Source organism: Chiloscyllium punctatum, chromosome 38 (assembly GCF_047496795.1).
Source record: "Chiloscyllium punctatum isolate Juve2018m chromosome 38, sChiPun1.3, whole genome shotgun sequence".
In the NCBI taxonomy this organism is placed as follows: domain Eukaryota; kingdom Metazoa; phylum Chordata; class Chondrichthyes; order Orectolobiformes; family Hemiscylliidae; genus Chiloscyllium; species Chiloscyllium punctatum.
In genome coordinates, this window is record NC_092776.1 from 39,423,170 (window position 1) to 39,446,650 (window position 23,481).

The 23,481-nt window shown below is 38.7% G+C and overlaps 1 protein-coding gene across 5 annotated transcripts in view; it reads left to right on the plus strand.

Annotated features, from left to right (window-relative positions):
* The window catches only part of pwwp2b (PWWP domain containing 2B), a 188,461-nt gene that overhangs the window by 29,739 nt on the left and 135,241 nt on the right, over window positions 1–23,481 (plus strand). Inside the window, exon 4 of one of the 5 annotated variants that reach the window (XM_072557668.1) lies at window positions 11,800–15,064. The exons of 2 other annotated variants lie outside the window; for them this stretch is intronic. The gene's annotated coding sequence lies outside the window, so the exon portion shown is untranslated. Of the gene's footprint in view, window positions 1–3,149; window positions 4,953–11,799; window positions 15,065–23,481 lie in introns of those variants that run through there. 2 more of the 5 variants (XM_072557669.1, XM_072557672.1) reach the window with 2 other exon arrangements.

Below are 23,481 nucleotides of genomic sequence, written 5' to 3' on the forward strand. Positions count from 1 at the left end.
CCTGTATGATAGCCATCACTGACTCAAGAACTAAGTCCTTTAGTGTTTCCCTGAGTGTCTTCACATAAGAAGTACTTTGCATTTCTCGTTTTCCTGCCGAAGTGGATAACTTCACAGTTTTGCAAATTGTATTCTGTCTGCCATGTCTCTCATCGAGCATATTTAAAATCCTTTGAAGCCTCTTCACCATAATCACCACTTGCATTTCCACCCCCGTTTTGTCATGAGTACACTTGGAAATATTATATTTGTTTCCCACATGCAAACAATTGATATAGATGGCAATTTCCCCTTGTTTACCCTAACGCCACCTATTTTAAAGAAAAATCCCAACATGTTGTATACCTTGTGAATGAGTTGCAATTAAAATTTTGAAGCCTTACCAATTCATAATTAATATTAAACATTGGCATTAGCTCCTCTTGTGGAATGTAACCTTTGTTCATTTAGTTTGACATTTTTAAATTCTGCATGTGAAATACTAAGCTTAAGATAGAAACTTTGCTCCGACTTTTAAAATTTCTGTCTCTATGATTTATTTGGTCGTCAAGGATAATTGATGCATTTGATTTCTTGATTTGCGGTTTGAGAATGCTTCATTGTTGTTGGGCATTTGCCTTGGTTGATTGTTACTGTTGCTGGATGCCTGAGGATCTCCTAGACCCAACAGCAAATTTACATTAATGTTGGGAAAGGTGAAAAATATACTATAGAGATCACTTTATCTTTATGGGTAACTTTCTTTAATGTCAGAAGTGAGCATCATTTACTTCACTGCTAACTATAAAATCAAGGTCATTATGTCTAATAGTTGCCTAAAACTGTGGAAAGAAACAAAACTTTTCAAAGTTGATCAGCTGTGCAATTGAATCCTGTTGCAGTATAAGCTGTGAATGTAAATCGTAATTTGGTGTCCATGAAAGTGGACTACAAGAATGGGAACATCTAGCTAAGAGTTGAGTATCCATTCGTCTACCTGGTATTCTTGATGCAATCTGGGTCAATTAGCCTGGAAAAGCAGGCACTATTCTGAAATTGCTGGTACAGCTGCCCACAATAGTAATATGTTTTGAGATCTGTTATGTTAGTTCAAAGTTCAGTTCACCCAAGTCTCACACTACCCAGAAACCTTCACCCTGGGCTTTTCCTGACAATTGACAGTCGTCTTATTGTCTCTTAATTCCAGATTTTTATTGAGTGGCTATTGAGTAGATGTGAACATAGGAGATATGGTTAGTAAGTTTGTAGATAACAACACCAAAATTGGAGGTGTAGCAGACAGCGAAGAGGTTACCTCCAAGTACAGGGGAATTTTGATCAGATGGGCCCAGGGACCGAGGAGTGGCAGATAGAGTTTAATTTGGATAAATGTGAGGTGCTGCATTTTGGAAAGGCAAATCAGCCTTGGACTTAGACACTTAATGGTAAGGTCCTGGGGAGAGTTGCTGAGCAAGGCGTGCAGGTCCATAGTTCCTTCAAAGTGGAGTCACAGTTAAACAAAATAGTGAAGAAGACATTTGCAGTGCTTGCGTTTATTGGTCTGTGCATTGAGTATAGGAGTTGAGAGGTCATGTTGTGGCTGTAGAGGACATTGGTTAAGTCACTTTTGGAATACTGCATGCAATTCTGATGTTGTGAAACTTGAAAGGGTTCAGGAAAGGTGAACAAAGATGTTACCAGAATTGAAGGTTTTGGACTGCAGGGAGAGGCGAAACAGACTGGGGCCATTTTCCCTGGAGAGTCGGAGATTGAGGGGTGATCTTACAAAAATTTGTAAAATCATGAGGGGCATGGATAGGGTGAATAGACAAGGTCTTTTCATTGGAGTTGGGGAGTCCAAAACTAGAGGGCGTAGGTTTAATTTGAGAGGTGAAAGATATAAAAGGAACCTAAGGGGCAACTTTTTCACGCAGAGGGTAGTGCGTGTATGGGATGACATGTCAGAGGAAGTGGTGGAGGTGGGCACAATTCCAACATTTAAAGGGCATCTGGATGGATATATGAATAGGAAGGGTTTAAAGGAATATGGGCCAAATGGTGGCAAGTGGGACTAAATTTATTTAGGATATATGGTCTGTTTCCATACTGTTCAGCTCTGAGTCTATGGCAGGATTTGAACCCAGGTCCTCAGAACCTGAATAGCCTAATGAATAATACCACTAGACCATTACCTCCCCTGAGACGACATGAGCTGGTTAGACATTTAAGTGGCAGAAATAACCCCCTTCTGCCTTCCTAAAGTCTGTCCACCTATGACATGATACAAGCCAGGGGTGTGGATAAATATTCCACACTTATGTAAATGAATCCAACTCCAACAACAGCATCTAGTGCAAAGCTGTCTACTTGATTGGCATTCCTTCCACCAACCTAAGCACCAATGTATAGTGGTTGAGTGTGTACCATTTCCAAGATGTGTTGCAGCAACTCATCAAACCTCCTCAATCATACCTTCCAAATCTGTGACTGCTACCACTTCAGTAATAAGCAACAGGACATGACTTAAAAGGTCATTGAGTTGAAGGATCAACCAAAAGGCTCAAATGGCTGAATGCTCTACTCATAGTTTTTATGCTTCTCTTTAGCCACTGAAGTCTAGTTATATGTATAGCAATATTTTTTCATAGCTATATGCTTTCTCCATAAAATATCTAGATCCTGGAATGAGGAACTATCTGTTATGAATGTATCAGTATTTGAATGCACATTAAATCTATAGAAAATTGTGATAATGACTTCAAGGAATATGATTTGTGTTTTAAGAATGTCCAGTAATCTGGAATGTTCAGGCAGACTTGAACTAGTTGATAATTAGAATCTAATTTGTCTTCTATAGCCTTCCCTACCACAACTAACCTTCATAGTTAAATCACACTCTTATTTTTACGCTCCTCCAGTTGTGGCATATTGTTGTGCATCCTGATTTTCTTTGCTTCATTATTGCTCATGTGTCTTGACTAAGTCTGGAGTTCCTTTCCCAAACCCCTCTCTGATCCTCTTTTTGGCTCTTCCTCCATCCCTCCCCTTGTCCACCAAGCTTTTTTAGACCTTTTTATCCTGAAATCTCCTTATATAGTGCAGGATCAGGTTCTGTTTGATTTCAGAAGGTATCTAGGGGTGTTTTTATCATTTTTTTTTTCTCTTTTTAGGAAGCTTCATATTGGGGAGATAAGAGAAGTTGCTTGAGAATGATGGGAACATTTGTTGGGACCTGGGAGAAGGTCACTGCAATGCTGAAGTAATCCATCTAAACATCACTTTTGTCATGATAATATAGGGCCAAAAGCAGGTCGTACAGTCTCTCGGACCTACTAAGCCATTCAACAAGATCATGACTGATCTGTCCCAGGCCTCCTTTCTTTCATGTCAGTTCAAACATGACTGCCACCTCCCTGATATTTCAAAAATCTCAAAAATCTATCTGCATTCTCTAACTGCTTTCAGTGGTCTGGTCTGCACATCTCTCTTGGGTAGAGAATTGCAGATGTTCATTACTGAGTAAAGCAGTTCCTTTGCATCTCAGTTTTAAATGAGAATAGAATAGCCATTTATTGTCACATTTACCATTTTGTAAAGAAAAATACAGTGAAAAGTGTTTGTTGCTAAACCATGGCACCCATGTTAATAACAGAGGGATAGATTTTTTTAAAAATTAAGACAAAGTCCATCTTCAATTCCTGGCTCCTGGATTGCTGCAAGTTAGTACTGGTGCACCGTGCCACTGGAATACTGGGCCGGAAGACTCCACAGAAACTGCCCCAAGGGCCATTCTCATTGATCGCAGGAATGAAGATGTTGCAAAGGCCACCCAAACTATTCTCGAGCCACCGAATGACGGACTGAAGCCATCTCCAATGCTGAAGCCTGTGCTAATGTAGCAGCTGACATCGGGTCCCTGTGCTTGCCAGCTGCCCCCTCAATGCCAATTCCAGAGTCCTGCTCTGTGCTCCCCAGCCACCTCTCAGTCATCCATTAGGGTCCAGTTTCCCAGGCTCATCAGCTGCTACCATGCACCGGACTCTGAAGAGGATGCCTTCATGTCATCTTCCATCGAAACAACGCAAATTACAGTGTAATAGAAGAATATAATTAATAGGCATTGTCCTAACAGCAATTTGAAGTTGTGCAAAGAATTTCAGAAGGAAAAGAGTCTGATCATACTGTGTTTAAGAAGTCTGATGGTATGGGGGGAAGAAACTGTTGGCACAGTCTGTCAATGAGACACCGAATGCTCTGGTATCTTCTGTCAGATGGTAAGAGGGAGAAGAGTTTGAGTGAGGGGTCACTGGGATCTTCCACAATGCTCTTCGTCTTTTGGATGCAGCGTGTGGGACCTACCCACAACTTCTTTCCTTTGCTATTCCTTATTTTGATCCAAATTGATTGTATCATGATGTGCATTGCACCAACATTATTAGAGCTGATATTAGCCTTTATTAATTAAGTTAAATCTCATCCCACTCCAATGTTTGCTTTTTTGGCTATTCTTCTGAAATGTTGAATACTGAATTTCCGGTCTTGGTCATTCTGTAACTGTGTCTCCATGTCTAGTCATATTCATTATTTTTTCTTTGTCAACTCATCTGTTGCAACTGCTGAATGCATTCAAATAAAAGCCTCAAACTTTGACTTTTTATTTTGTTTTCTGGTTTTGTAATTTCTACTACACTTCAAAAGGTGTGCAATAACATCTCTGAACAGGTTAATTTTAAAAAAACTGCAAAATTTTGTCCAAATTTAATCAATCCACACGCTGCCAAGTCATTTCTGCTATACTATAAGGTTTGACTTCAGTGATCTGATGTTTGGACTTTCAACTGCAGATTTGTATTTCCAAGAGTGTGTGGACACTGTGCCACCCAGCATTGGTGTTAGCAAAAATACAGCCAATTTGGTGTACACCAGCAAACATGTCAGCCTGCACGTGGGCAAACACACTGGCATACACGCACAGCAAACCAAGAATTCAAAACACCTCGCCTTTTAATTTGCTATCTGAAGACTTATTAAAATGACTAGATTAAGAGGTGCTAAAATGAAGCGAGTTTTGAAAAGGGAAATGATTTTTCTAATTTTTTTGATCATTTAATTGCAGAATCTCAAGTCATTCTGTAAAAGGAGCTTTTCAGGCAGGTGTGGCAGTGGCTATGAAGTTAATGTGTTGCTAACAACCCAATTCTACATTGACAAAGTAATGTTCTTTCTAAGATTAATTGCTTACAAGTGAAATATTTAGTCCATTCTATTTTTCTCCATGATTTCTGCCTGGAAGGTTCTGGGAGAAGGATGGGAATTGTCAAAAGTACGCTCGCTGGAGAAGTATTAAATAACTCTCTACATTCTGCATTTCTATAATTCTCCACATGTGCAGATGCCATAAGTTGCTGTCAGCTTCATTGGAATAATGATGATAAGTGCTGACAGTTTGACTTGCTACCAACATATGATCTGGGACATTTTGCCTGTGTAATAGCTGTTATTCCAGCAACAATTTCATTCCACCCAATTTTTTGCCCTCCGTTTGAAACCAAAGGAAAGATCTTTTTTAAATAAAAAAGAGACATTAAACAGAACCAGCACTTACAGTTGATTGCATTTATTTATCTAATATTACCAAACTTAAGATTTTTATGTCACTATAATTAGTTATCCTTGCATTTATTTTCATTTTGCAAAACCTGGCAAAACAGCCTCTCGTAACAATGTTTTGTGTTTCTCCTTGATTTGCTTTTATTATGACAGAATGATGTATTTCAGGGTCACAAGCATAGTGAATCAATTTAGTAAAATCAATTGTTTCTTTGCCATCATTATTTGTACTGCATTGTTCAAAAATTACGGGTTTTGACAAGGCAAGGAATGGTAACAGGAGAACGCAAAGTGAAGATAGTTGGTTAAAGAATTTTAGCAGAGGGTGATAGGGTACCTTCATTGTACTGGGTTGATTGCCATCTTGAGTTCCTGGTGATATTCTTTTCATTTGATTCTGTGTACTGAACAGTTTGGGTTTAGAATTCACTGCTTCAAGGGGTAGTGCAGACAAACAACTTCTGAAAAAGAATTAGATAAAAAAAGTTAAGGAAAAAAATTGCAAAACTATGTGAAATTATCAGGACAGTGGGATTACTTGTCTAGTTTGTTCAAAGAGCAGGCACAATATGCTGGATGCTCATCTCCTACCCTTTTGATTCTAGGATTTGATTACTGTTTATGTTTGTCAAGTTTAGCCACGAGTTGTCTTGTGCTTGTTTTCTGATTAATTCTCTGCAGCACGAGGAATGTTGGGCAATGCATCTGTATTTGGGCTGAAGTTTTCAAATGCTGATTCACTTTTTTTTAAAGTTTGTTTCTGGATTTTTATGTATACAAGCTCATTTTTTTAAAAAAAACCACTATCACTGCCCAAGTTCCTCATGGCAAAATGTGCCAGCGCAGGCATGGAGGACCGCAGGGCCTGTGCAGTATTGTTCTTCTTTGTACTGTGCCAGGCCCAACCATTTTTCACTGCTTCATCTGTGCTCTTTTATTTCCTCCAATATACCAGAGTGGAGGTTTTCATTGCTGAGTGTGCAACGTTCAGCACTATTCACCACTACTCAGACATTGAAGAATATTGTGTCCACAAGCATGATCTAAATGGTACCTAGCACTTGCAGATCAGTACCACATCTGGTTCTGTAACTGGCAAGTGCCAGGCAATGACCATCTCTAGGAAGCGCGTATTAACCGTCTGCTCTTGATATTCTTTGGCATTACCATCATTAGATGTACCATCGCAAATACTCTGCAAGTTACTCTTGACCAGAAACTGAACTGGATCATCGATATATAAATACAGTACCTTCAGCATCAGGTCAGAGGCTGGGATTTCTGGGATACAAGTGCCCAGTAGGCCACTTTTGATAAGAGAACTGGCGGTGCAGGATCAACCAACAGCTGTCTCCTCACTGCCTCTCCACCATCCACAAGGCCCAAGTCAGGAATATGGTGGGATACTCTCTATTTGCCTGGATGAATGCAGCTCTAACATCACTTGAAGCCTGACACCATCTTGGATAAACCAGTTTGCTTCATTGCTATCATATCCAACACCTTCAACATTCATTTCCATCACTACTGCCCAACAGTGGTGTTGTGTAGCATCTAAAAGTGCACTATAGCAACTCACCAAGGGTCCTCTGGCAGCACCTTAGAACCTGCACCTAGAAGGACATGCAACAAATATATGGGAATACCATCACTGTTAATTTCCTTTAAACCACACACTACTTAGAACAATATTGCTGCTCCTCTTTGTGGTCAAAATCTTGCAGATCTAACTGCACTGTGAGTATCAATCCTCCGCGAGCAGCAGTGTTTAAAGATAGCTCATCACTACCACCAAGGGATCAATCAGAAATGAGCAATAAATGCTGTTTATAGCCAGAGATGCTGACATCACTTTAACATTTATTACAAACAAAGCTTCCAAGGCCAGCATTTATTGCCCAGAGGGCAGTTGAGAGCCGACAGCATTATTATGGGTCTGAAGTCACATGAGTAAGGTTGGCAGCTTCCATCCCTAAAGGATGTGAAATGTTATGAAATGTCCTCTCTCCCTACCTTTCTCTTTCTACCTCCTCCCCTATGATTTTACAAACCATAAGTATTATTAACAGGCATGTTTTCTGGCAGAAACAACTTTTTAAATTTACCAATATCTTCGAAACCAAAATTCTAGGATATTGTTATCTACCTGTCATCTTGAGAATTTAAAAATGAGACTGTAGCATTTTTACAATTGCATGTGAATATTTATTGTAATGTTCAGTTCTAAATTACATTGTATTCTCTGCCACATACCCATTGTTATCTAATATTAAACAGCAATCACTTGTCCAGATAGTTACTATTTTGAGCAAAGTAAATATTCAGTGTTGTATTCCCTTTATGAGCTGTAGCTGTGGAGTGAGTCAGTGATAGTTATAACATGACTATCTGCTTGAAATTTATACAATGTTTAAATCCACCTTAAAAATTCTTTTGGATAATTAAAAATTGTAAAGTGGTGATTTAAAGAAAGCTGTACTCGCAATAGAGTATAAATTCTTTTGAGTAGTTTTGTCTCCACTTTCAAAGGAAAGTTGGTGGTAAACTTGACCCTCCTAACTTAGCTAATCTATCCATGTTTGTGTGCTGCCTTTTAAGAGTTGTACTCTGTATGTCCACAAAAAAACGAGGTCTTGTCATTTTTTTTTCTTTATGCTGTCTCTTTATGAAAACTTGACTTTCAACTGGCCCTTCCATTCGACCTCTGTCACAGGTATGTGACTAGCCTTCAGCCACATCTCTTCAAGGTTCTTAGCATTTCTGTATTGTTTTCCTTTTTAACTTGGCATTATATCTATCCGATTTCTATCCTCCTCCATTATTGAACTCCTAGCATAGAAACCAGAGTAGGCTATTTGACCCCTTGAGAATACTCTGCCATTCACTATAATAATGGCTGATCTTTGAGTTCAATTACCTCATCCCTCCGTTGCCGAATATCCGTTGATCCCTTTACCACATGACCTATATCAAACGCTTTGGCCTGAAACACTTTTTTTTTTCTCTGATAGTGAATTTTACAGGCTTACCACTCTGGATGAAGAAATTTCAACGTAACAGTCCTCAAAAGATTTACCTCACATCCTTAAACTATGACCCCAGGTCTTCTCTCCCCCAACATCCAGAACATCCTGCATTTAACTTTTCAAACTCTGTAAAAATTCTTTAGGTTTCTGACATCTCCCCTCATTCTTCTAAATTTCAATGAATACAATCCTAACTGACTCAGTCTGTCCTCATATGTCGGTTCTGCCATCCCAGGAATCAATTTGGTGATTTTTTTGCTGCACTCCCTATGTGACATGAACATCCTTTGTCAGATAAGACCAAGACTGCGCACAATATTCCAGGTGTGGCCTCACCAATATCCTGTACAATTGCATCAAGAAATCCTTTTTCATGTCCTTGAATCTTCTTGCAACAAAGGCCAAAACGCAATTGGTCACCTTCACTGTGTACTGCACTTGCATGCTTGCTTTCAGCGATGGTGCACAAGGGTATCTGTGTCCTTTTTGAACATGCCCCTCTCTCAATTTACAGCCATTTAAATAATAATCCACCATCCTATTTTTGCTACCAAAGTGGATTTCTGCATAATGCTGCCATGCATTTGCTCACTCGCTCAGCCTTCCCAAATCGCATTGCATTCATCTCTGTCTCCTCCTCACAGCTTTCTTTGGTTTTGTCTCCCTTTTTAAATCATAGTGTTACATTAGCTATCCTCCAATCTATAGGAATTGTTCCAGAGTCTAAAGGATGTTGGAAGATGACCACCAATGCATTTGTTATTTTTTGGGGCACTTCCTTTTAAGTAATCTGGGATGTAGATTGTCAAGCCCTGGGGATTTATCAGCCTTCAATCCTTTTCTACTCAATGTTAAATCTTTTTATTGATGCTTGTAAATGCGCTAAGCATTTCAAGCACGTTCTGTTTTTATTTCACATTATATGCGAAGGTTCTTTTACTATTTGTACTTGAGAGAATGCCCTTCTTTTGTACAGAATGAAAAGTTTTCACAGCATTGTGTATTTGGCCTTGTACACTTTGAAGATGGTGCCCTTTCCCTAACTTTGTTAAAAACATTTCTATAATTGGTGTTAATGTGCTGCTGTTACCATTCTTAAGAACCTGCAAGTAAGTCTACTGCAGGTTTCCCCATCATTGTTACTGAAGCTTGGATTTCCAGATAGTTCTTTGAAATTGTTTTGTACTTTGAAGCAAGGGAATGGAGAAACTGCTATTATTAAGCTTTCTGTTAACTAGTAGAGTTACTCTGCTGTAACCTTCCAGTCAAAGAATTTTCTCAGTGCATAATATGTTGTATGTGGATTAATTGACATTTACCATAGTGAGTTCAGTTAGATCTAAATGTTCAGTCGGCATTGGCTACAATATTTAGTGTGTTGATGAGTCAACATTTTTTTTAAAATGACATCCACTTTTAGTTTTAGAATTTAATTTTGAAGGTTATTTTCCTGGGTAATCTATGTATCCTTTTCATTTAGAGCCCTATATTTAATTTTCACTCCTGACTGTTTACAGAGGGCTTTAAGTAAATTATTCATTTGATGGTGATACAGACAGACACTTACTGTCTAGCCAGGTTGAATGGTCTGTTTTCCAAAGGGATTTATGTGCATTTTGCCATAGAAAATTAATGTGATTAAACTAAAATATTTTGCTTCATTGACGATGTCTCAGTCACAGTAAAATTTTACTCCCTACACTTTCCTTCAAACTATGGTGTGATAAATTGTGAATGTTTACTGATGAGTTGCTAATTATCTTCACACTTGTTTTGAAGTTTTTTTTGCAAATGTAACTGAACATAGGTCTTTCCAATTGTTGATAAATGCTAGGGTTTAGAAGCGACACCGATTGAAAGACATTAATAAGCTTTAAGTAGGTAACTAGAATGACCGACTGGAACACATATTTGTGCTGTGTTTTATATAGCAAATATATAATTAAAGATTTCTTCTGCATATTTCTTCTGATTTACTTCTTTCAATGGCTAGGTACCTTTTGTGATCAAATGATCTATTGTAACCTCAAGACCCCTTTCACTAACAGTCTCTGAGCTTTTCTTGTCACGACTGACTCCTTTTGACTTTAATCTGTTTTGAAGCAGATATGTCACAAATTGGCCCATGGTCTGAAAGACCTAAATCCTTTTGATTAGTTTGCTTAGTTCCTAATTTTGTTCTTTCTGTTTGATATCTATCTGCGAACTTCACTTACTATACATTAAAATTTTTTTAAAAAGAGATTTAACTTATGATATCCTTTTTTGATTATCCCATGCATTTTGGAGGCCCCTTTTTTTTGTTATGGCAGTTTGTTTCCAGGACCAAGTTTCATGTTACCTATTTTGGTGTAAAAGTTTCTCCTCCACCTAATGGGACAATACTTGTCTATTGTTTTCGTGTAGTTGCCCTAACATTTTGAAAAATCTTATTTGGCATGAAAATCCTCTTACAGTATCTCTTCTTCCTCTCCATTAAACTTGCCCCAAAAGAGTGGGTGGGTGACACATTTGAAACTTCTCTGAAGCAGGCACTTGATCCTTTTTTGAATGAGGTGTTAACCCCAAAGAACTTTTCTTGGGTGGAGGTTTGGACTCAAGGCACTTTTTGAAGAAATTAAGATCTCTTGGATCCTCAGTCCTCAGACATTTTGGGTGATTATTTTTGCAAATTCATTGGCATTTAGCAGCATATCATTATCACGGTGCACTAGATGCAAGGCTTGCAAAATGCTAATGTTACTCTTCTCCAGCATTCACTGGACCTGTACCCAATGAACAAGTAATGCTGAACAATAACTTATTGTTAATTATAAAATAATTTAAAGCAGTTCAGTAGTATAGTAAATCGTGAAGTTGTAACATAAATTTACCATAGGGAAAAGTTACTTAAAATGAACTGTTACTAAGAAGAGCCGATAGGCTAACTGGAAATTCCATGGTGCTTTTTAATTTTTTTAAGTAAAAGCATAGATTTGCAGAGCAACTTTAAATCCAGTATAGGATATAATGCATTGCTGTTGTAGAAGAACTTACTGTGCACATTTGTGTAGTATGATTTATTGTTTATTATGAAAAGGTAATGTGCAATACTGGAAATGTTTGATCAGTGCCAATACTTGTTATTACAGCTTTCTTGAATCAGCCATTGATGCAGTAACTTTCCTTTCTTTTTTTCTTGAAGATAGCTGAAGATCAGGGGAAAGATGAGTGGATATCCTTCCCATGTTTTAACTGTCTCTGAGCTTCAACTAATATTCCATTTTGTATGGCAATTACATGGCTGTTGGATCCTGGTGAATTCTACCAAGTTATCTTGAAGGACTGAGCTTGAGCTGTGACAAGCAAGAGAAAGGATCAAGCAGAAGGAAGTCTGACTTTTCTTTTGGACTGTTAATGGCTATGATGTAGCCCATATTCTTATGGGTGGACAGTGAATGTTATAATTTGGAATGTAACTATTTAAGTCACTGTTTTCATTGTCTGAGATTGGTTTCAATTGAATAAATTACTGCAAAAAAATTCCAGGGTGAATAATCGACAAAGACTAGAGCCTTTTTTATTTTGATTCACATGATTTTTTAAAATTATATAGTGCAGTTGTTTTAATGCAGTGAACATAACATGTCTTTAAATACTGCAGATGACTATTTGTCTCAATGGTTATGAGACATTTTGGGTGGTTTTTTTTGTAACTTCATTGGCATTTAGCAGCATATCATTATCAGTGCACTAGATGCAAGGCTTGCAAAATGCTAATGTTACCTCTTCTCCAGCATTCACTGGAACTGTACCCAATGAACAAGTAATGCTGAACAATAACTTATTGTTAATTTTAAAATAATTTAAAGCAGTTCAATGGTATAGTAAATCGTGAAGTTGTAACACAAATTTACCATAGGGAGAAGTTACTTAAAATGAACCGTTACTAAGAAGAACCCATAGACTAACATGTTGGCCCTTCCATTTGCTCTCAAGCAATATCATGGATAGCATTAACCTGTATCTTTTAATCATGTCATCTTTCAGTGTATCAATTCAAGCTAACTTTAGTGGCTTTCTTTAAGGTATTTTGAACACTGATGCTGAAGTAATTGAGCAAGCCATGATATTAAGTTTAAATGTGCTATTAACAGCATTGGACATTGCATAACAGGTTGTGTTAGAAGATGCAAATGTAATCCAGGCCACTGTAGATCAGTAGAGTTGTTCTATTGTTTGTTCCACCATTGCATTTTCACTTCCAGTCCTATTATGTGCATGAAGTTTACCAAAAACTGAAGTGCTTCCATAGAAATAAGCCAAAATTAATTTAACGGGGAGGAAAATGCAGTTCAAAGAAAATCAGGCCATGTGAAGATTGGTGAAAGGATTAACAATTTTGAGGAACGCATTACTTTTATCTTTTGAAGGGTGGCTCCAATATGTTATGAACCTTTACAGTGAAATTCACTATGATTGAGCCCAAGTTTCTTTAAAGAAGCAGTGATTTATTCCATCATTACTGAAAAGACAATACCTGCAAGAATACTGGTGTCTTTACCTTGTCTATGCTGCATAACAGCCCTTTAGAGCACTTGAACACTATCAGTTGCTAAGTGTACCTTTGCAATATGGATCCACATAAATCCAGCACTATACTTTTTCAGTTTTTGGTCAAGTGTGGTGTTTGCAACTATATAATTGAAATTGGCAGCCTGACAGGTAGGAGTGAAAATTTGATCCTTTTGCAAAATGCTTGTGTGCTAACATCAAACAAATTAGGTTCAGACTAGAACATGTACAGAAGGACGTTTGCAGTTCTGGAGGTTGCTGAACCCTTGTGGAATTGCATTGAAGCATGAGCTGATGCCTTCAGAAGGGCAAAGGTGAATCCAAGAAATGGAATGGAAATGTTTTTCAAAACAATTATTTTGTATGCATGCATGGAGTTAATGGATCAGTTGTTCTCTACTGTTATTTTGTTGGAGCAGCGCATCATGTTGCATGTAGGTGCATTCCAGACAAAATGTCCACCTGTATTCATTACGAGCATTTAGAAGAACTGAGCAGACAACTTTTGAAAAGTATGGAATAATTCAATATTTTTTTGTTAATTTCAGGTATATATATCTAGGGAACCAGAGACTTGTCCAAAGATGCTACCAGCATTTCCCCGAGTAAGCCAATTCTTGTCTCTCAATTCTGTTTTGGGGTGTTCAAAAAAACCTGAATGAGAGCAGATATATTAGATTTGCAGATCTTCAGTGTAACGGACTTATTTTCTGTACAGTTTGTCAACCTGTTCCTGCAAAAACTTGTTTCATCTTTTTTTCATCTTTATTGTTTCCAGTACCTTCTGAGAAGGAATGTTTAACAATCTCTTATTGTAGTACAGTTGCAAAAGAACTGCGTTTATCTTATTTATAACCCCAGTTTCAAAAATCACATGCTTGTTCGTACTTCTGGTGAAATCACTTTTTAGCGTGCAAAGTGGTTTTAGCAGTAAAAACATGGCTGCTGATTCCTTGAGTGGGATAATTCTTCCTTGTGCTAATAATGAAGCCTTAAGAGCTTATATTTGGGTGGGGCGTGGGGAAGAGAGATAAAAAATTAAATCCTGCACGTACAATAGCTTTCATCCATCAGTTTACCAAATTGTTTACAAGAGTTGATGCAGATGATAGGTGCCTTCCTACTTATACAGGGACAACTTCAACCAGTGGCTGCTGCCAACTATAATCATTTTTAGCGACGACTCTGCTTTATGGTAGTGTGGAGACAGAAGATTGGACTCCTGTGTACACTTGTGAAGCCATAAGACCCATTGTTATGTTGAACAACAAATTTTAGATTCAAAAGACCAATCTGCTGTCATTTGATTAATTTCATTTTCTTAGGAAAATTGAATGCTGAGGTAAAACTCTGCCTTGCTTATTGACAGTTTTGTTTGCCTAAACACTGGAGGGTTCCACTGTGTTAGAATCTACTCTGATAACAAGATGGTAAAAGGCTGCTGCAGGCAATTGTCTTGTGTGTATGGCTCTCAATGGTTATAGATAGCAGAGCAAACCAACTGGATTTAGGTAAAATGCAGAATTAAAAGACTCCTTGGAGTCACTTACAAGCTGTGGCATGTGAGGGACAGCATAGAACCTCAACTTCAATGACCCTGCACTGAAAATGTCAGCCTCAATTGGATTTGATTTCCTGGGTTGTAAACTGCAGTGAATGATAATAGATTATATACTCTACAGGAGATTTTTTTAAAGTGATTGTAGCAATGAATTTTAAAATGTGCTCTGCTGTACTTGTAAACGCTAGTGAATTGTATTCAGTCTTTGTATGACTTGCTTTACAACAGATTGACATTGTGTATTTACTAGTGCACTTCCACCGTACAAACTGCTGATGTATTGGGAGTAGCAACAAGATAAAAAGTTAATCAGCAATAAAGTCTATTGAAACTCTTTGCATTTCATTCATTTTCTTTAGGACATTGGCCGTGCATGTGGATTGTTATAGCTCTAACAAAATAGTTAGAATGTTTGAAATAGCTTATCCATTTATGTATAAAGACTTTGTATTTTATGCTATTTGAGATTTTAATGGGAGGGGAAGGTGAGGAGAAGGAAACCAGAGGTTACCTAACAAAACACTTTGATTTGATGATACAACATTACACTTTGAAGCAAAAGAAAATTAACTATAATGTTTTTTCCAGTTCTGTGCTGTGCATAAAGTATTTTAACCAGTGGCACATAATGGCAGTGTTTAGTATATAAGCTGTCTTTGTTGTATGCTCAAGAAGATGTGACTTTCTGGTACTCTTTTTCTCAAAGGTCATATTTTGTTTCTTAAATGTTTCCTTTATGTGTTTACTGTAAAACTAATCTCAGAAAAGTAACTATGATGGTTCCTCACTCTTTTGATTTTCACATGTTACTGGGATTTTTTTTGTCTTCTCCAGTAAAGACAGACATTTTACATTCCTTGTTTTTTATTATCAATTCACAAGTCGTTGCTTACTTTATTGGTGCAGGCTTGGAGGGCCGAAGAGCCTGTTCCTGTGCTGTAATTTTGTTTAGTTAACCTTAATTAATAATTGTTCTGAAATTTCAAAATAATTTCTAAAGTAGGTTAAGTATTTCCATTCAGCTTGTTAGCTGTTTTAAAATTGTTTTTATCTCCTTTTACATTTTGTTTTCTTGGGGGCTATTCTAGCTAAAAGTTGACAAAAGCCCTGGACCTGATGACCATTATGCTATTGCCTTGAAAGAAATGGCTTCAGAAATGTTATCTGTAAAGTAAGCTATGATTTTCTCAACTTATCTAGATTTTTGTAAATGTTCCAATGAATTGCAAAGTCATAAATGCAAGAAATGAGGGAGACAATACAGAAAACGGTAGATCAATTAGCCTGACATCGGGAAATGCTGGAAACTATAATGGAAGAGGCAATAGAGGTCAGATAATTGGAATACAATCAGGCAGAGTCAATATGATTTTATGAATGGGAAGTGCTGTTTGACAAATAATTTTTCGATGGAGTAACACAGAGGGTAAATGAAGGAGAATCTAGATGTGGTGAACTTGGATTTCTAAAAGCTCTTCATGAGCTGTCATGTTGCAAAATAAGAGCTTGAGGTATAAAGGATTGAGTTGGTGTGGATAGACAATTGGTTAGCTAAGAAGACATTGAGACTATGCATGATCATCATTTTTGGGCTGGGGAGTGGTGCAGTTGGTTCTGATATAACGCAATTGTCCAGTTCTCATGCAATCTCATGTTATAAGAAAAGTGTACAATAGCTGCATCATTTAAACTATTGGGACCGGAATGGCATTATAACTAATACAGGTAAGGAAAGTTCTGCAAATAAGTCTAAATTGTTCAATTGCATTAAATCCAGTCTGGGTAGAAGAAACGCGTTATAGCAGAATCAACTGTTAACTATTCTTTTCCAAATGTGAATAAATATGTACCTAAGTTTCTTCTCCAATAATTACCATACGACTGATGTCAGGGTCACCAGCCTATAATTTTCTGGATTATCACTGCTTAAAGAAACAACATTGGCTATTTTTCAGTCTTCTGGGACCTCCTCTGTGGCTAAAGAGGATAGAAGAATTTCTGTCAAGGCCCCAGCAATCTCCTCACTGGCCTGCATCAGTCTCCTGGTATCAGGCCTTGGGAACTCCTCTACCTTGAATGGTTTTCAACACCTTTTTTTTCCTCCGAGTAATTTAATCTATGGAATTCCCCACCTTCCCCCAACCCAAAAAGGCTTGGGCATATCTGTTCACAGCTGAGTTAGATTAATTTCTGATGATCAAGGGAGTCCAGGCTTGAGAGGGCAGAAAGACCAATGGAGTTCAGGTCACATCCAAATCAGCTGTGACCTTATCAAATGAAAGAACGAACGCAAAGGGTTGAATGGCATACTCTTGCTGCTAATGCTTGTTTTCATGAACGTATGTTCAACTTGTGTCAAAGTACTGAATATATAGTTGGAAGTTTTTCGTATTGAAAATGGATTAAAATAAATATTGAAACAAAACACTAAGGTTCTGCAGAGTATGAAACATTTGTTGCTGTGTCAGCTTCTGGGACTAGTATTGCATAATGACAAAACAATTCATTGTAACGGTATATCGTTTGGATTGCTTGTAAATGAAAGTAGTCACCTTGTGTTTTATTTTTGCTGTTTCCTTATTCTGCATCACTATTCTGGGTGTTAAGTCACTGGAATGGGCCAAAAATGTGTGATATGTTTAAATGTTAGAGAGAGATCACTTGCATCTAATAGTGTTCAGATTACTTGATGTTTGATAACACTAAATTGTAAATTATATAAATGTTTTACTTGACTTGGAAGAGTGAAAAACTGTTCTGTTAACCTGGTTTTTTAAGGAATATTAACTTATTGAGATTTGGCAAATGGGCACTTGTTTTGAAATTAAGGTATTCACCTTTGAGCAAAACATCTGTTCTTGATGTGAAAATCAAGAACAAGCAAATGGATTCAAGATCCAAGGAATAGTCCCTCAGTTGTCTAGTTAGCTTAGTGGGTTAAAGTCTTGCAAGTGTTTTGGCAAGTAGGCCTACATTGTCAAGCAACCCAACTCAGTACTACCTACAGTTAAATTCTAAAGCAGGCAAAAGGCACACCTTTTTTAAAAAAAGTGATTTTGAGGTGATTAATCTGGCCTTGAGCATATGCATTCAAATGAGAAGTGAAGAAATGCAGAGTATGGTTATGCAAGTGTAAGTCCTTAAGACAACCAGTTAGGAAAAGGATAAAAGATTTATCTTAACTGATCAAAATTTGAACTTTAACATCACAAATTCCATGCTCCATGTCAGTCATGAGGGAGTACGAGGTGAAGCTGGAGACTAGAAACTGACTGTTCATAAAGAAAATCAAAAATCAGTTATTAAAGCTTTCATTCACATTCACATACATACATACATACATACACACACACACACACACACACACACACACACACACACACACACACACACACACACACACACATTGTGGGCTGCATTACAAAACAATGACTGTGCAATTGATAAATTAATTGACATGTAAGAGAAGTTCTTTCTGTGAGGTGGATATCACTGATGCAGCCTCTGTTTATAGCCCAGTCCTAGTTGCATTTTAAAAGTGGATACGATCCATAATATTAACTAGGCTCGTAAGTCCTTTGACCATGTACTTTATTTCACCTTTTGTGTAACATGCCACCCATTGGTCATGACTGCAATACCTATTGTCAATAAAGTAACCTCTAATAAAATGTTCAGGTCAGTATACAAACATAAAAGACCCATCAAGAGCCTTAAATTTGTTTCTACTTGTATATGAAATATTTTCAGCAGTCTGTCCAGTATCACAGAATCCCTCCAGTGTGGAAGCAGGCTATTTGGTGCACCATGTCCACACTGACCCTCTGAAGAGCAGCCCACCCAGACCCAGTGCCTTACTCTATCTCTGTTACCCTGCTAATCCCATGGCTAATACACCTAGTCTGCACCCCTCTGGACATAATCTAACCTGCACATCTTTGGACTGGGGAGGGATCCGGAGAACCTAGAGGAAACCTACAGAGATGCAGAGAATGTGCAAACTCCACACAGAATTGAATCTAGGTCCCTGGATTTTTGGAAAATTGATAACTAAGCATTCAGCTAAAGATTAGAATGGGCAGATCTATCTGGCCAGGTAGTTGAAAAAAAATATGCAAATGCAGAGGTGAGGAGGATCTGCTTCACTAATTCCGAACCCTGTAACTTCTGCGTTCAAATATATATAGTGAGAATTTACTAGCATTCTCCTGTGACCCTAATACTGTCAGTACATTTCAATTTTATTGATATGATGTAACACTGTAAGTAGAGTAAAACTTGCTTTTTACTGACTTATTTGACCTGTAGCAGCTTTCTATAGTGATAGAACTGACGGTGTTTGTCCTTATTGTTTTAATAAAAAGATCAGCAATGCAGGAATCAAATAAATCACATTCATGATTTATCTGAGCATGTGTATGGACTTCTCCATTGGGAAGTAGTGGATGTAATTAATTGATCCACATGCAAGTTATTACGTAAATAGTAAGGATCCTGCATTGAGAAGTACAACAGAATAATTTGATTTATCATGTGACCTTATCAATGGTTGAATTCATTGATTTATATTGATGCTGTGTTCTGTTTAACTGAGTGGTATGTTTCTTACGGTTAGTAAAACTTAGCTCAGAGCAGGAGAGTATCATAAATTTGGGAATTAACTTGGGAATCATATTTTCCAGGCAAAAAGGTAGTGAAGATTTGGAATTCTTTTGCCTCAAAAGTTTGTTAATACTAGGCCTGTTAGAATTCTCAATCAAGTTTTAGATTTTTGTTGGACAAGAGATCCAGGGAGGTGGGAAAATAAGATTGTGGATGAGTCATTATCCACTGAATAGCAGGACATGCCAGAGGGGTTGAATAACTCCTGTTTGTATGACTCCATTAGAATTCATATGCATTATGGCTTGACTTCATTGATCTAATTACCTTGGTTTGTGCAGTTATCTAAGGCAGCCAATCAGGAATTTACAGTGTCGATAAAGCCAGCGAAGCAATCCCTCAGCTCCTTGAGACTATTTGGGTCCGCAGTTATCGCTCACTGAGACACGAAACGCAGCTAATAGATGAAACCTAACAAGACATGGTCCAGACAACTCCTGCAGCAAACTATAAAGCTGATGATTGTAGACTGTTGTTCAAACTTTGAGATACTTTAACAAAACTAGGAAGAAGAGGTGCCACGTAACAACTCTCACAATGTCCTCATTAAAAATCACACAACACCAGGTTATAGTCCAACAGGTTTAATTGGAAACACACTAGCTTTCGGAGCGACGCTCCTTTATCAGGTGATTGCGTCGCTCCGAAAGCTAGTGTGTTTCCAATTAAGCCTGTTGGACTATAACCTGGTGTTGTGTGATTTTTAACTTTGTACACCCCAGTCCAACACCGGCATCTCCAAATCATAATGTCATCATTGTCTCACTTTCCAAGAAGGGTGATTAATCAGTTTTTGTGAAATGTAGAGGCATTCGGTGCACTTTGGAGAAGGTTTTCACATAAATTCCCCTGAACCGCCTCCATTTGTTCAGATGTAATTCCAGAGGCCAAATGTGGTTTCCAAGAGAATTGCAGATATGATCTATTTTTCTGCAAATCCAGTAAATGTGTCTGGGATAGTCCATGGTGTCCATTGATTTGTGATGGATTTTGAGTCCATTAACTACAAGCCCCCTTCGAAAGTCCTCCTCAAACTCAAGCCGCCTTTCAATTCTTGAGCAACAGTATGAGAGCAACAATCCTTTACAATGGACTGGAGAGATCCCATTCTCAAGGGCAAATAGTGATGGGTTATTAATGCTGGCCAGCCAGCGATGCCCAAGTGTCTCAAATTTTTAAAAAGTGCCTTTTTATTTGCAGTTAATCATTAAACAAAGCTGGGCACCAACACAAGTTCTCTTCAATGTTTACTTCAGTCTAGTCATGAACTTATTCCTGACCAATTTCCACGCAAGTTATGATTGAATTTCAACTCATTGGGAACCCCAAGACACTAAGCACCAAGCACCACCAGCATATCCACAATTTACAGTATGCGAACAACTCTGTCATTGTGGCTCACATCACAAACAATATTCAGACCTCCTTCAACCTTTCGAATTCTTCACATTAGGATAGTCCTCTCACTGACCGTCAACAAGACCAATATCCTCTTCCAATCTTCTCTTGGAAAAGCACCTACATCTCCCGCTATTGTTATTAATGGGGAGACATATTTTCTCAAACGGTCACCATTGAAGTGGAAGTCTAGCATAGAATTAACTGTGCCCTCCTTTGGAGAAATGACTAAAGTGGAAGGGAAAAGAGCAGAACTGTAGCTTGATAATTCCCCATCCCAAGCACACTTTTGACCTTCCTGCCTAAACATATGTGGCTCCAAGATTGGCCTTTTGGGTCAGTGGAGGATACATTAAACATGAAGCCTGTCAGACATCATTCTTATTTTGAGGGACTGATGGTGATGATCTGTGGTGTATTGCTTGGTCCTGAGCTCAGCTTTACTTCTCCAACAGCAATTCCCATCAAGATTACATTTTTGCACCTTTGCGACATCATCAACCTGTACTTCTCAACTTTCTTCTGATATCAAATGTAAGCCAATCCTGTTAAATCAGGATTTGGAGATGCCGGTGTTGGACTGGGGTGTACAAAGTTAAAAATCACACAACACCAGGTTATAGTCCAACAGGTTTAATTGGAAGCATACTAGCTTTCAGAGCATCGCTCCTTCATCGGGTGATAGTGGAGGGCTCAATCCTAACACAGAATTTATTACAAAGATTTACAGTGTGATGTAAATGAAATTATACATTGAAAAATTGATTGTCTGTTAAGCCTTTCATCTGTTAGAATACAGTGATAGTTTCACTTCTTTCATGTGTAAATCACAAAACCTTTTTTTAAGAAGTTGCATTCTCGGATTAGCTGTTAACAATAGTGATAGCTTGACAATATGTTGAAGTTCCTCCGCCTCCGCCGGATCTGCTCACAGGAGGACCAGTTCCACCACAGAACACACCAGATGGCCTCCTCCTTTAGAGACCGCAATTTCCCTTCCCACGTGGTTAAAGATGCCCTCCAATGCATCTCGTCTACATCCCGCACCTCCGCCCTCAGACCCCACCCCTCCAACCGTAACAAGGACAGAACGGCCCTGGTGCTCACCTTCCACCCTACCAACCTTCGCATAAGCCAAGTCATCCGCCGACATTTCCGCCACCTCCAAATAAACCCCACCACCAGGGATATATTTCCCTCCCCACCCCTTTCCGCCTTCCGCAAAGACCGTTCTCTCTGTGACTACCTGGTCAGGTCCACGCCCCCAAACAACCCACCCTCCAATCCTGGCACTTTCCCTGCCACCACAGGAACTGTAAAACCTGCGCCCACACCTCCTCCCTCCTTCACCTCTATACAAGGCCCTAAAGGAGCCTTCCACATCCATCAAAGTTTTACTTGCACATCCACTAATATCATTTGTTGTATCCGTTGCTCCCGATGCGGTCTCCTCTACATTGGGGAGACTGGGCGCCTCCTAGCAGAGCGCTTTAGGGAACATCTCCGGGACACCCGCACCAATCAACCACACCGTCCCGTGGCCCAACATTTCAACTCCACCTCCCACTCTGCCGAGGACATGGAGGTCCTGGGCCTCCTTCACCGCCGCTCCCTCACCACCAGACGCCTGGAGGAAGAATGCCTCATCTTCCGTCTCGGAACACTTCAACCCCAGGGCATCAATGTGGACTTCAACAGTTTCCTCATTTCCCCTTCCCCCACCTCACCCTAGTTCTAAACTTCCAGCTCAGTAACTGTCCCCTTGACTTGTCCGGACTTGTCCTATCTGCCTATCTTCTTTTCCACCTATCCACTCCACCATCTCCTCCTTGACCTATCACCTTCATCCCCTCCCCCACTCACCCATTGTACTCTATGCTACTTTCTCCCCACCCCACCCTCCTCGAGCTTATCTCTCCATGCTTCAGGCTCACTGCCTTTATTCATGATGAAGGGCTTTTGCCCAAAACGTCGATTTCGCTGCTCGTTGGATGCTGCCTGAACTGCTGTGCTCTTCCAGCACCACTAATCCAGAATATGTTGAAGTTGTTGGCCCCCTGTGTTCACAGTATCACGGTATTCTAACAGATGAAAGGCTTAACAGACAATCAATTTTTCAATGTATAATTTCAGTTACATCACACTAAATTTTTGCTATAAATTGTGTGTTAGGATTGAGCCTTCCACTACAACCTGATGAAGGAGCGACGCTCCAAAAGCTAGTGTGCTTCCAATTAAACCTTTTGGACTATAACCTGGTGTTGTGTGATTTTTAACTGTTAAATCAGGACATTCTTTTAAGTTGAACAGTGTTACATAAACATGTTGTTATTGTCACTTTATGGCTCATTATATTCCAGTTATCTGTTAATTTCACTCCCCTGCAATTTCTCTAAACCTCTTTGCTTTTCAGATATTTATCCAATTGTATTTTAAATTAGTCTGTTGAATCTGTTTCTACCACCCTTACAGATCACAATTCAATGAGTAATGTTTCTTAGTGCCATGTCTGACTCTATTGCATCTCAGCTTAAATCTATTATCTCTGGCTACTGACACTTTTCTCAATGTAAACCACTTATATTGAGTCAAGAGTGTGGTGCTGGAAAAGCACAGCAGGTCAGGCAGCATCCGAGGAGCAGGAGAATCGATGTTTCAGGCGAAAGCCCTTCTTCAGGAATGAGGCTGGGA